Raw genomic sequence first — 14,629 nt, forward strand, 5'->3', positions numbered from 1 at the left:
GCGGCATGTTCGACAGTGACGGAGCACCGTGGTGGCGAAACGTTCCTCCTGCGACGGCGGCTGGGCAGTGACGGAGCTCCCACACAGCCCCCTGTTCTCTCTCCTACATGTGTTGCCTCTCCCTCAGCTAAAACCGCCGATGGATTCGACCTCACCAACGATAACAAGGGCTCGCGCCAAGGACGACGACGACGAGGCTCAAGGAGACGACGGTGACTTTGCACAGCACGACGGCGTGACGGTGACGTGACATCAACAACAGAACACAACTCCTCTCCCTTTCGGCATTCTGTTTGGCGGGCTCTCATTCCCTCTTCCCTTCGGCGGTGATGACTACCGAATAGCGGCTGCGTGGCGATGGTGGCGGTGGCGGCGGCGGCGAGGCAGCGGCGGCGAGGCAGCGGCGTCTCCTCCTCTTCCTCTGCTCTCTTGAATCCCTCTCTCTATTTCTCCTTCCCCATTTTCTCGTTCCTTCACCCTCTCCGTTCTTCTCTGTTGCCCCCTCACTTCTCTTCCCCCTCCTTCTTTCTTTCTTTGGTTTACTGAAGCTATGAGTGTTGTGTTGTATTTTTGGGAGAAGGGCTATGGCGGCTAGGGTTAGAAAAATTAGGGTTAGGGTTAGGGTTATATTTTGGGGATTTAGAGTTTAAGTAGAGTATTAATTAAAACTCAAATTTAATCTAATAATAATATCTATAAAATACCATTTAATTATTAGTGTATAATTTATTTTTAAATAAATACTCAAATTCAATAATTAGTGATAATAAAAGTCAATTTTCCTTTATAATCATGAAATAAAGTTAAAAACCTAATTATTCAAATTAAACCATATAAAATTATTATTATTATTATTCAATTACTAAAATTTTAAATCATAAATAAGAAATTGCTTAATTTATATATAAAATTTCTTAAAATATACTCTTAATTAAATATAATAAATCATAAACAAATTTATTATTTAATTTTGTAAAAATCTGAGGTCTTACATTCTTGGCTACATCTCTACTAAAAAATTTAGCCTTACCCTTGAAATCCTCAAGTTGACTATCAACAATTGTAACGAGTGCAAGATCTCCCACAAGTATATCCAAACAATCATAAAGTCCTTTATTAACATCATATTCAACCTTAAAATTAGGAATATAATGAATTTGTGGATCCAAATAATAGCTTGCAGCATGCAAAGGCCTAAAGAGTTGCTTGTATCTTGCATCAATAATATCCCACAAAAGTTTTTAACTAAAGAAAAACATAAAAATAGTGAATTAGACAATTAGCTAATTAATAAATAATTAAATGATAAAACTGAGAGAAAAATTGTTTACTTATTACTAGTTTTATTACCTTACTTCAACACTTTGAAAAGCATCTTTAATCTTTTTTTTAGCGCGATCAATTTCAGAATACATATATCCTATAGCTGCCTTTTTCTCTGAATCCACTATACGGAGTACATGAAGAAGAGAATAAGCACCTCTCAAGCAATGGATAATGTTTTATCCAAAACAATATTTTCAATGTTTTTTTCCATCCCTTGTCTTTGAGCACTTGCTTTTCTTCCATTCATCCGAGATGAACATTCTAATTATTGGATTCTTCTTCTCATTAAGACTGCCAAAAGTAAGGTAGGACGAAGCAAATCGTGTCATACCTGGTGATGCATTCGCATATTTGCCATTTTAACTAGTTAGTTTAGTTAGTTTTAGCTTAGGTTCATTCACTTTCTTTGAAATAAATGAGCAACTTTGTGAGTTTTCCTCCATGCATCCATGAACCAAGAATTAAGTGAAATTTGGCATAATTCATGCAAATAAATCAAGGAGTTTATATACAAGTTGATGTGAATGATTTCCTTGAAAATTATTGCATAAGATGGCAAAACTTTGAGGAAAGTTCTTTGGTTTATGTTAGGTGATGAAGCAAGAAGACAATGGAGCAAGAAAATATTGGAGAAAGGAAGAACAAGCAAGTTGGCAACTTGGAAATCAAGTTGGCAACTTGCTAGTGTGTGTCCAGCAGAGTTGGCAGCTTGACCTCCCCCTCTTCAAGGATGAATATCTTGAACCACAAGGATCCAATTGGCATGATTCCAATTGCGTTGAGAAGCTGACATCAAGAGCTTTCCAACGATATATAATAGTCCATAATGTGGCGAGGAATGGAAGCTCAAATCAGAGGGAAACTCAAGCCCTAAGAGCAAGGAAATGAAGCATTGCAAGTTGCCAACTTGAGCAGCAAGTTGGCAACGCCAGGAGCCATCAGGGGAAGCCACCAGGGGAAGAGTAGCACGTTGCCAACGCCAACACCAAGTTGGCAACGCCCAAGCCAAGTTGAAGAAGAGCCTGGCGTTGTTGCTGGCGTGTTTGCCAACAACTTGGGCAACAACGCCCAGGCAGCTTGAGGATGCTCTCTTCAAGAATGTGTATCTTGAGCTAGAAAACTCCAATTGAGGTGAAATTAGTGGCATTGGAAAGTAGACATCAAGAGCTTTTCAACCATATATCACAATATGAAATTGGAGTTCATTTGAAGGTTCAAATGTGGGCTTCATTTAGAGCCTCAAACATGGAAAGTATTGTTTCTGGCTTGCTCACCAAGTTGGCAACGCCCAACCAAGTTGCCAACGCCCAAAATGAAGAAAGGAATGCCATGCACGTTGCTAACGCCCATAAGCCTTGCCATGCACGTTGCCAACGCCAGGAAGGGCACCAATCAAGTTGCCAACGCCCATAAGCCATGCCATGCACGTTGCTAACGCCCATAAGCCTTGCCATGCACGTTGCCAACGCCAGGAAGCGAACATGGAGCCTTGAGAAAGGCTCGAGCACGTTGCCAACGTGCTGAAGAGAAGGAGTGTTCATCAACAACGCCAGGATGGTGAGGAAATTGTGATGCACGTTGCTAACTTGGAATGTAGGGGCGTTATCCACAACAACTCCAACAAGGCAGCCTGACCATGTCCTCTTCAATGGAAGATATCTTGAGTTATAGAGGTCCAAATTGAGTGCTTCCAATTGCATTGGAAAGCTGACATTTAGAGCTTTCCAACCATATATAATAGTCTATAGTGGAGCATGAAATGGAAGCTCGAATCAGAGTCATCTTTAGGCCCCAAAAACAAGGAAATGAGGTTGAAATTCAAGGAAGCATGAGTAGGCCAAGGAGGGGGAGTCGAACACGTTGCCAGGGCCAAAATGAACTGGCGTGTTCCTTGGCAACTCCAGCAACAACGCCCAGGCCAAGAAATTTGGGCTAGGGGCGTTGTTGAGCACGTTATTGGTGGCGTTATCCACAAAAACGCCCAACCAGGGCAGCCTGACCTTGCCATCTTCAATGGAGCATAACTTGAGCTAGGAAAGTCCAAATGAGGTGATTCCAGTGGCATTGGAAAGTAGACATCAAGAGCTTTCCAATGATATATCATAGTTCATATTTAAGCAAAGGATTGAAGCTCAAAGTTTAGGCAACATTAAGCATGAAAAGTGAAACCAAGAAGAAGAGCCAAGTGTTTGGCAATAACTTGGGCTAGCAACGCCTATCACCAAGCCCCAGCCCAGGAAACCCATGAGCACGTTGCCAACGTGCAATAACATTGGCGTGTTTGCCAATAACGCTTGTTCACTGGGCCAGAATTGATGTGAACAAGCTTTGCTTCCTCTGTTTTCCTTAAAAGGGCAGCAACTCCACTCATGAGCTAGCTAACCTCAAGCAAGAAAAACCCATAAATCTCAATCAATCAAGGCCACAAGAATCATCTAGAATAGTTGATTTTCATTTAATTGTAATTTGCTTTTAATTTCATTTCAATTTGTAATTTAGAAAAGCCTATATAAAGGCCATAGTCTCATAGCATTAGGAGGTGGGATTGGGGGGGATACGGAGGAGACCAATTTGAAATTCTGTGAATTGGCACACTCCATTGAGAGTGGGTCTTCGGACCCCTCCCTTTCATACACTCTTCTTAACTTCCCCTTCTCTTCTTCCTTAGTAGTAGTGTAGTTTAATTTGTAGTTTTCATCTATGAATTCTTGAATTCTCAATTTCTGTTTTGAAGTCTCACTCTTTATTTTCATGCACTTTAGTTTCATGCAATTTAGTTTTCAATTGGAGCTATAATTCACTAAACCCCACTTTCATTAGGGGGAAGAGCTCTGCTTGTTGAATGCATTGATGAACTCCTCTTTTCCTCCTCAATTCTAGTGGTTAATCCAAAGAGGAAACTCTTGTTCTTCAAAGATTCAACCACCATCGAGAGAGGGGTTAATCTATATGAATTATGTGGTGAATTTGAGGAAGGAGCCACATAATTCAGTTTAGAGTTCATCCTTTCATGATTCCTTTAATCAATACACCTTGGTTAGTATGTGAGATGTAACTCTCCTTGGTTGAGATTATGGGAATTGTGTGGCTGGATTAGATTTAAGCTTCATCTCTTCTCATGAACAATTAGATCACGAGAGTGGCAATTGGTTATGTTGAGAGAAATTGAATCACCAAGAGATTGGGATTCAATTACCCACTTGCCATGGATCTATACCCATGATTGAGAAGGATTGGACTAACATCAATTCATGAAAACTTGCATCTCTGATCCCTAGTGATCCTCTCTATCATTACTTCTTATTTCTTTTGCTTCTAGTTGTTTGATTACCCATAACCCAATTCCCTTTTACATTCTGTCAATTTATTATTCTTGTCATCTACATTTTGTTCCTTTAATTCTTGCTATTTACTCTTATGTTCTTTAAATTTCTGCACCCTTTAATTCCTTGCCATTTATCTTTGATGTCATTTAAGTTTCTTGCAATTTAAGTTTCCGTTATTTACCTTCACTTCATTTCTCTCTTCTAGTTCTTTACATTCTTTGCCATTTAAATTCTTGCAATTATGTTCAAAAATCAAAATGCTCATGAAATCAAAACTATGTTTGCTTGACTAAATCTACCATTTAACTAAAGTTGCTTAATCTACCAATCTCCGTGGGATCGACCTCACTCTTTGTGAGTTTTATTACTTGATACGACCCGGTATACTTGCCGGTTATACGTGAAATCTAAATTTTTACGTATCACCTGGTCTCACCAAATCTCTTCCTTTGGTGTGTTGTTGTAAAAGGGAAATTAGAGAAGTCCTAGAATATATGTAAGTAGTTAGCCTTCTTCCTTTGGCAATGGTGTCTTTGTGAAGATCTAGCTTGTTCTCAAAATCTCCAAGCATCAAATCAATGCAATGAGTGGCACAAGGAGTCCAATAAAAATTCTTTCTCTTTTCCATCAGCATTTGTCCTGCCTTTTGTAGTTAGCTGCATGATGCACCACTATTTCGTAGTATATCTTATGCTTAATTGAGTGGATTTTATCCACTATTCTCACATTTATTCATAGAATTTGCATGTTTTATATTTACCTTCCTAATTCTACTCTATGATTGAAAACTTGCTTCCTAAGCCTTTAAATTGTCAATCTTTAATTCCCCTTTATACCATTCGATGCCGTGATTTGTGTATTAAGTGTTTTCAGGCTTTATAGGGCAGGAATGGCTTGGAAGATGGAAATGAAGCTTGCAAAAATGAAAGAAACACAAGAAGCTAAGGAGATGACCAGCGAGGATCGACGTGCACGCACACCTGACGCGTACGCGCAACTTGGCGCATCCCACAATGACGCGGACGCGTACCTGACGCGGACACGCACCATGTGCAGAAGACCATCGGCGTGCACGCGTACGCGCGACATACGCCACGTGCAGAAATTGCAGAAAACGCTGGGAGAAATTTTGGGCTGAGTTTGGACCCAGTGTTCGGCCCAGGAAACACAGATTAGAGGCTAGGAGTGGAGCAGAATCAATCATTCACAGACACACTTCTCATTATTCACAATTTAGGTTTTAGATGTAGTTTCTAGAGAGAGAGGCTCTCTCCTCTCTCTAGGTTTTAGGATTTCTCTTAATTTTTGGTTTATTTCTTCTCAATTCCAAATTCAATGTTCCTTTAATTTAGTTTCTCTTCTACTTTTATTTGTTCTAGCATTCTAGTTTATTTATTTTCCTTATTGATTACTTTATGTTACCAATTTAGTTTATGAATTCTCATGTTAGATTTGATTTTCGATTTAATGCAATTTGAGGTATTTCATATTTATGATTGCTTTCTTTTATTTGTGTTATTGATGCTTACAATTGGTTGTTTAGGTTCTATTATCTCTCATTGCTTTCTATGTTTTTATTTTGTACCCACCAAGTGTTTGACAAAATGCTTGGAAGGATGTTAGAGTAGGATTTTATGTTCTTGGCTTGGGATAGTAACTTAGGAACTCTTGAGTTACTAATGTCCAAGTAATTGATGATTGGTAGCCGTTGACTCTAGTTCTCACTAATTGAATTGGTGGAGAGCTATGACTTATGGACTTGGATTGATATAGCTCATTTAACTTTACTACTAGTTAGAGGATGATTTAATGGGATTGATCCTTGCCAATTCTCATATTGGGGTTAGTGATAAGGATAGAGATTTTTGACCACCAAACCTTGTCAATACCTCTTTATCATTTGATTTTCATTACCATTTACTTTTTCTTGTTCTCTTATTCACAAAACCCCAAAATATACCTTTGCATGACCAATTATAAGAACACTTTCCTGCAATTCCTTGAGAGATGACCCAATGTTTGAATACTTCGATTATTATTTTTAAGGGGTTTGTTACTTGTGACAACCAAAATTTTTGCATGAAAGGATTCTTTGTGGTTTAGAAGTTATACTTGCGACGAGAATTTATTGTGAAATTTTTTACCACACAAAAATTCGATCATCACTGCATTATCAGTTACAACTTGAACCACATTCTCTTCTTCCACTTCCTCTACAACTTCATCAATTATCTTGAATATCTTTTTAGCTGTTTTGCATATATCAAAAGCATTAATGGATTTCAAGAAAACAGTTCTCTTAGGACTTTTCACAAGAAATTTGAGAATATTTCTCCTTCTTTTATCCGTCTAACCATCTGTCATAATAGTGCATCCAGTTTTCTTCCATTCAGTTTTATATTCTTCTAATGTTAGTTTAGTTGACTCTACCTTCTTCTTCAATAATTTTTCTGTTAACTCATCATAAGAGGGTGGCTTGAATCCTAATCCATAGCGGCCAACCTTCTCAAACATGCTATGATATTCTTCAGACCTTGCACCATCAAAGGGAATAGTATTATTGTAGATGAACAAAGCAATTTCATCCCACACCTCTTCCCTTAAGCTCTTCTTAAAAATTGAGTTGATTGTTGTTTGAGTGTTCACACCCCTTTTTTTAAAGAGACTTGTTGGTGCTCTATTTCTTTTTTCTTTCTATTCTCACCAACTAAAGCATCCCCTTCTTCTTCTACTCCTTCATCTTTACCTTGTATCTTTTCCTCAAATTCTCTTGTCTTCTTAACTAATTTTTTTTGCAAACTAATAAAAATATTAAACATATCCTTTTTAACCTCATCAAAAACACCCATACAAGGTTTAACATCTTTTTTTGTTCCTGCCAAATGATGTTTCAACCTATACACTCCTCCTGTCACCATCTTATCACAATACTTACATTTTATTTTTTTAGCATCTCCATTAAGTGAAATTCCATGCTTTCAAACTTTGTCACTCTTATTTCTTGCAGTATTTTTAGCGATCTTCTTGGATGCACAACCATGAACAGTTTCAACTCCAGTATTATTTTCACTATTATTCGCATTTGAAGCCATATTAAACCTAAACAAATAGAAGTACATAATTAATTTCTAAACTATGGAATCTAAAATAAGAACACAGTAGCAATAAATTCACGTTATTTTAAAAAAAAAACTGTGCAGTCTATATCAAATTCATGACACTAAGATAAATAAACGAATAAGAAAATATATAATTAACTATGTAAGTATTTAGGTTGTAGGTAGCAATTAAAAAATTTAACTAGTAAAGCTTTTAAAACCAAAAAATTAAACGAAAAACAAAGTTCCTAAATCCCAATCTAATTATGTTTTGTTGACATTTTTTACTTTTCTTATACCTGAGCACAGTACTATGTATGTATTATATTAGAATCTTTGAGATACAAAAATAAGAATGAGAGATTTTGGTATGATGTAACACTACTTACATTCATTTGTCATGTCTTTCTTGATCCTTAAATTATTAACAAAATAGAGGCATAACAAAAATAGAGAGCAAGTTGAAGTTGATACATGCCAAAAGAAAATTTTCCTAAACTTTCTTAGTAACAATCATCTGAATCAGTATCAAGGACAACATCATGTACATCATCAAGATACTTCTAAGCAATCTCCATGCACTTCTCAAACAAGTCTTTATATAGATAAACAAAAATCAATACCTTCAAATAAAGCATCAATAACTTTATATAGATACTTTAGCTCTCGGAAGTTATAAACTGATATAGTTAGGTGACTGTAGTAACTAACTACCATTTTTCAACAAAAAACAAGCAACTTCAACTAATTACTTTCCACTAAGATTACTAGGAACGTAGAACTATATATAATGAGAAAACATCACATCAAATTAATTAAGATTAATAAGAGAACTAGATAAAGTTAGTATTGTTGGTTTGGTTAGCTGCAGCCTGGTTTTTATATTGGAATTTAATCATGATGAATTGGAATCTATTAGTTGTAAAATAAGAAGGTTTTGATGAAATCCACAATAAGATCATGATAAATTGGATTCTATTAGCTGTAAAATAAGGAGGTTTTGGTGAAATGCACAAATAGGATAGCACTATTCATTCATATTTATTAGCCAATATCATGTCTTAATCCTTAAATTATTAACTAAAACACAAGATAGAGCCTCTTTAATCCTTTTTACTATTAAAGAGGCAACACAAAACATAAGCATAACAAAATGAAAAGAGTAAGCTAAAATTGGTGCATGCAAAGCAAAATTTCCCTAAACTGTCTTAATAATAATAATCCGAATCATAAGTTTCTTCGTCACTGTATCTATGGACCTCATTGATCACTATTGGTTGTTAAAGATGGCAAAGAAACTAAAACTAACTATATTTTTTAATTGTAAATTTGTAATGATGGTAAATATATTATTAATTTATGATGTACTTACCGGATGAGATTGCACAAGGTACCGCAGTGCACAAGCACAGAATAGAGATGCAATCATGCAGAGGTCACCGCACTCACGGACTCAGTCTCATAAAGCCATGTTGATAAGAACTAAGAAGAAAACAAGCTAACAATGGTAAAAGAAAAAGTTTAGAATCGTTGAATAAAAACCTAAAAAAAGGAAGAATACAATGGGTCAATGAGAGTAGTGGAAGAGTGGGAGAGAGTCAGAATTCAAAAGGAGGCACAGAAATAAGTAACTGCTTAGGAAGTGCAACATAAATTGAAGAGTTTAGTGGGATTCGGGTTGGGCCAGCCGAGTCGTCTCAAACCCGTAAATCTTCTTCTTCTGGATTGCCTTTTCTTTGATGCGGTGGAGACGATATGATTGTACGATTTCACGATCTTCCACGGCAATTCCATGAATTCCAGCTTCACCGGGCGCGGAAGTATAAATAGGAACGGGGATGACCTGCAAACCAGAAAAATTGTCCGTTTATACGAGTGAAAAATCAATTTTTGCTACCTTGTTATGAATAATAATTGGGATTAGCACCATGTAACCCCTCTATATACAGTTGCATAACTGGCCCCTACGTCTTCCTCCACTGCATTTGCCATTTGCGACAGCTTCTTCTCCTCCACCGCATCTACCACCACGTTTCTTGGTGGCACTGTTCCCTTTTCATCCACCCCTAATCGTGCATGATCCACCTGGCATCACGTCTTGCCGCAGTGCCACTCTTGACACAGTGACTAATCGCCATGATGCCATCGGGCCGTCCTGTAAAATCCGGTCAAACCATAATTAATTAAATAATAAATTAAAATATGAGCAAACATGGTTAAAAAATTTAGCAATCGGAAGATGATAATTTAAATATAATATTTGGACTCAGTGGATTTTTCTGAGTCAGAAAACATAGTTTTCTGTGTAAAAATGCGTACTGAGAATTTGACTGGCAGTATCGGCTGAGATCTGTTTGGTACTATAGTAGAGAAAATTAATTATAAGTAAATAAGGTTAATAAATTAGAAATTATAAATTAGAAAGATAAAAATATTTAAAATACAATTTAAAACTCTAATCTTAAAGGTTTTGGCCCAAAATTGGGCCAACGGGCTAAAGCAAGTGAACCGGACCCAAGTCCACTCTATATAAACTCCATTTCAGCACATAACAAACCCTTCTTCCCGACCTTGAGAGTGAGACACGGATTGGAAGAGAAGAAAGGTGAGAAACCGTTTTTACTATTCATCACCAACTTCAAACCACCATAACTTGAGCTACGGAGCTCCAATTGACGAGCCATTTGCAGACACACGTCACTCTCCTTGCCCTCTTCGATTCTATCTAGGTATTATGGTGACTATTTTGTTCATCTCTGCCCAATTTTTAAAATTTTCCACTGTTATGCATTTTTGGTAGTTAGTGTTAAAATCTTGTGTTTTTGGTTGTTTAGGGATACTCTAACATGGATTCTAAGTGGGTTCTATCCCTATTTCATATGGGCTAAGGTAAGAAGTTCTCAAACCATTGTGGTTTATCAAATTTTATGAACCCTAAGTTAATGTATATATGTGAAATTGGTTGTTATTGTATTTGGTGATTTTGGTGCACAATGGGAAGATTCAATTTACTTGTGGAACTTTGGTGTGGAGGTTTAAGCTTGTGGACCTTGGAGAAGAGAATTCAAGTTTGGGTGTGAACCGCCGTCATTGAAGTACGATTTAAGTTTCATTTAAGTACCGTGTGATATGATGTGAATTCCTAGGTTAGGTGCCCCTAGGATTAAGCTTGAATGGTATGATTGATTGGTATTATATGCGTAGTGGATGACATTAGGTAAGGATTGTGGAATTGTGCATTGTTATTATACTGATTAAAATTGGTAGTGTATAGTGAACTATATGGTGAAGAGTTTATGTATATTGACTTGATGAAATATTGGGTCGGAGGCCGAGAATTCAGGCCGGAGGCCAAAAAAAGGTAAGGACGGTAAGTATATTTATGTCAATTCTATTTCTTCTTTATATGCTTTAGTTATTTCATTCGTTAGCCGAACGCGTTGAATTTCCTTATGCTTCGATACATGAGTATTACGATTTCGCGATTTTATTTTACTCCTTTTTCAGGCTTCTCGTTTAATATCTCCTTTCAACATATATATAATTACGTATTATAATCCACCTTGAGAGCCGTACCACCTTAATATCATTGACTTATGACTCAAGTATAAGGATCTGTTTGTTAGGATGTTACATTATGGTATTAGAGCAGTTCGTCATCGTGAGTTTGAGGGATATTTAAAGCACTTAACTTGGGATATTGAGATTGATCACCTTGGTATCACTTGTTTAGTGTGGACAAGACCCGAATGGCGTCTCATGGACATGAGCGACGTACTCGGGGAGGAATTCCCATGAACGAACCGATGAGGGAACACCGAGATGGAATCTTGGCAGTGGTATATATGAGATTAGTGTGTTGGTTTTAAACTGTTGAATAAGATACCTGGAGGCGGATAGTAGATTGGATGATTTGTTTAATTAGGCTTGAATTGATTGTGACCTGATGATTTAGAGTAGAAGGGGCTTGTAATTGACATTGGTATCATTGGATTTGAATTGGGATGAAAGTTTGTGAAATTGAGCACTTGTATAGAAATTGGAGAATCACTAGTTGCTAGGCAACTAATATTATAGGTTTTGAATGATTAGGATGTGAATTGGGATAACAATAGGAAGATAGTGAATTGCTAAATGTTGAGGTAGGTAGAGTATGAATTAGGCTTGGACTTGGCTGAGTTTGATATTGGTTTGCATGTGATTGTAGTTATCATAAATGGGATTCATCGATTGTTTAGTATGTAAGGTTGTGTCGTTACACTTAAGGAAGAATAAGTTGAGTGGGAGATTTTGTGATTTGTTGATTGAGGTCCTAGGTAATGTGTTTATGAAGATTGAGGATTTTGCGGTGATTTTGATTTAAACATAGAGATGCGCTAGGGACCTAAACTACGATTGGATTCTTGGCGATTAATAATCAAAGCGATGCAATGAAAGCTTTCGGTAACGTCGACACAGGACAATTGCGAAGAGAAGTAGTAAGGGTGATTAAGAGTTCCTTAACTTTTGAATACCTGAACAGTTAGTAGATTAATGCAAATAATTAGTTCCAGATAATTGGGTCTAATTGTGGTTCTAAGATTAGATTGATTTTGAGTAAGTTGTAAAGAGGATTACAGGTACAATTTGATTCCTGCTTAGATTATAGTGTATTTAATACTAGTTTTGGAAGATTGATTTGGAAAACGTTAAATTGAGACATTAATGTGGTCTTGGGGGTCGGATTTGAAGAGTTTGAAAGATTTTATAAAAGGGATGATGAAAGTAATGTTTGATTAGCTATAGAGGAAATCCTAGACAAAGATGAGAGTCAAACCAATAAGTGTAGCGTAGGTTAGGTTCGGTTTAAGTTAAGACAAGGTAAGTAAGAATGAGGAATGTAAATCGGTGATTGAATTAATGATGAAGGAAGGTTGAATGAGTGGTACGAGAGTAGTTGAATTATATATTGATGAAGTGCAGAGTAAGAAGGAAATTGAATTGATATTGAAGGATAATAAAATGAAAGGTGTAAGGCTAGTTGAAGTTGAAAGAGCCGTTAGTGGAGGTTTAACTAAGAATTCTGTTATCTTTTCGTGGACCAAATTTTGAGGGCAAAATTTTAAATAACGTGGGTAGGATATAAAATCCGGTCAAATCATAATTAATTAAATAATAAATTAAAATATGAGCAAACATGGTTAGAAATTTTAGTAATCGGAATTTTATAATTTAAATATTATATTTGGACTCAGTGGATTTTTTTGAGTTGGAAAACATAGTTTTCTGCGTAAAAATACGCACTGGGAATTTGACTGGCAGTACCGGCTGAGATCTGTTTGGTACTGCAGCTGAGAAAATTAATTATAAGTAAATAAGGTTAAGAAATTAGAAATTATAAACTGGGAAGATAAAAATATTAAAAATACAATTTAAAACTCTAATCTTAAAGGTTTTGGCCTAAAATTGGGCCAACGGGCTAAACTGACTGAACCGAGCCCAAGTGGGCCCAAGTCCACTCTATATAATCTCCATTTCAGCACATAACAAACCCTTCTTCCCCACTTTGAGAGTGAGACACGGATTGGAAGAGAAGAGAGGTGAGAAACCCTTTTTACTATTCATTACCAACTTCAAACTACCATAACTTGAGCTACAGAGCTCCAATCGACGAGACATTTGCGACCACGCATCACTCTTCTCGTCCTCTTTGATTATATATAGGTATTGTGGTGAGTATTTTGTTCATCTCTACCCAGTTTTTAAAATTTCCCACCGTTACGCATTTTTGGGTAGTTAGTGTTAAAATCTTGTGATTTTGGTTGTTTAGGGATACTCTAACATAGATTCTAAGTGGGTTCTATCCCTATTTCATATGGGCTAAGGTAAGAAATTCTCAAACCCTTGTGGTTTATCAAATTTTATGAACCCTAAGTTAATGTATATATGTGAAAATGGTTGTTAGCGTATTTGGTGATTTTGGTGCACAATGGGAATATTCAATTTACTTGTTGAACTTTGGTGTGGAGGTTTAAGCTTGTGGACCTTGGAGAAGAGAATTCAAGTTTGGGTGTGAACCGCTGTCATTGAGGTACGATTTAAGTTTCATTTAAGTACCGTGTGATATGATGTGAATTCCTAGGTTAGGTTCCCCTAGGATTAAGCTTGAATGGTATGATTGATTGGTATTATATGCGTAATGGATGACATTAGGTAAGGATTGTGAAATTGTGCATTGTTGTTGTGTTGATTTAAATTGGTAGTGTATAGTGAACTATATGGTGAGGAGTTTATGTATATTGACTTGATGAAATATTGGGCCGGCGGTAGATAATTTGGGCCGGAGGCCAAAAAGAGGTAAGGACGGTAATTATATTTATGTCTATTCTGTTTCTTCCTTGTATGCTTTAGTTATTTCATTCGTTAGCCGAATGTGTTAAATTTCCTTATGCTTCGATACATGAGTATTACGACTTCACGATTTTATTTTACTCCTTTTTCAAGCTTCTCATTTAATATCTCCTTTCAACATATATATAATTACGTATTATAATCCACCTTGAGAGTCGTACCACCTTAATATTATTGACTTATGACTCGAGTATAAGGATTTGTTTGTTAGGGTGTTACATTATGGTATCAGAGCAGTTCATCCACGTGAGTCTGAGCGATGGACTGCTTATGCTTCAATGCATACTTTGAGTCTGTGCCTGTGCTAGTTAGGGTTTTTAGTTGTAAAGTTCATGAGTGTACCTTTGGTAATTTGAAGCACTTAACTTAAGAGATTGATCACCTTGGTATCACTTGTTTAGTGTGGACAAGACTCGAATGGCGTCTCATGGACATGAGAGAGGTACTCGGGGAGGAATTCCCAAGAACGAACCGATGAGGAAACACCGA

This window comes from Arachis stenosperma, chromosome 2 (assembly GCF_014773155.1).
Source record: "Arachis stenosperma cultivar V10309 chromosome 2, arast.V10309.gnm1.PFL2, whole genome shotgun sequence".
Taxonomy (NCBI): domain Eukaryota; kingdom Viridiplantae; phylum Streptophyta; class Magnoliopsida; order Fabales; family Fabaceae; genus Arachis; species Arachis stenosperma.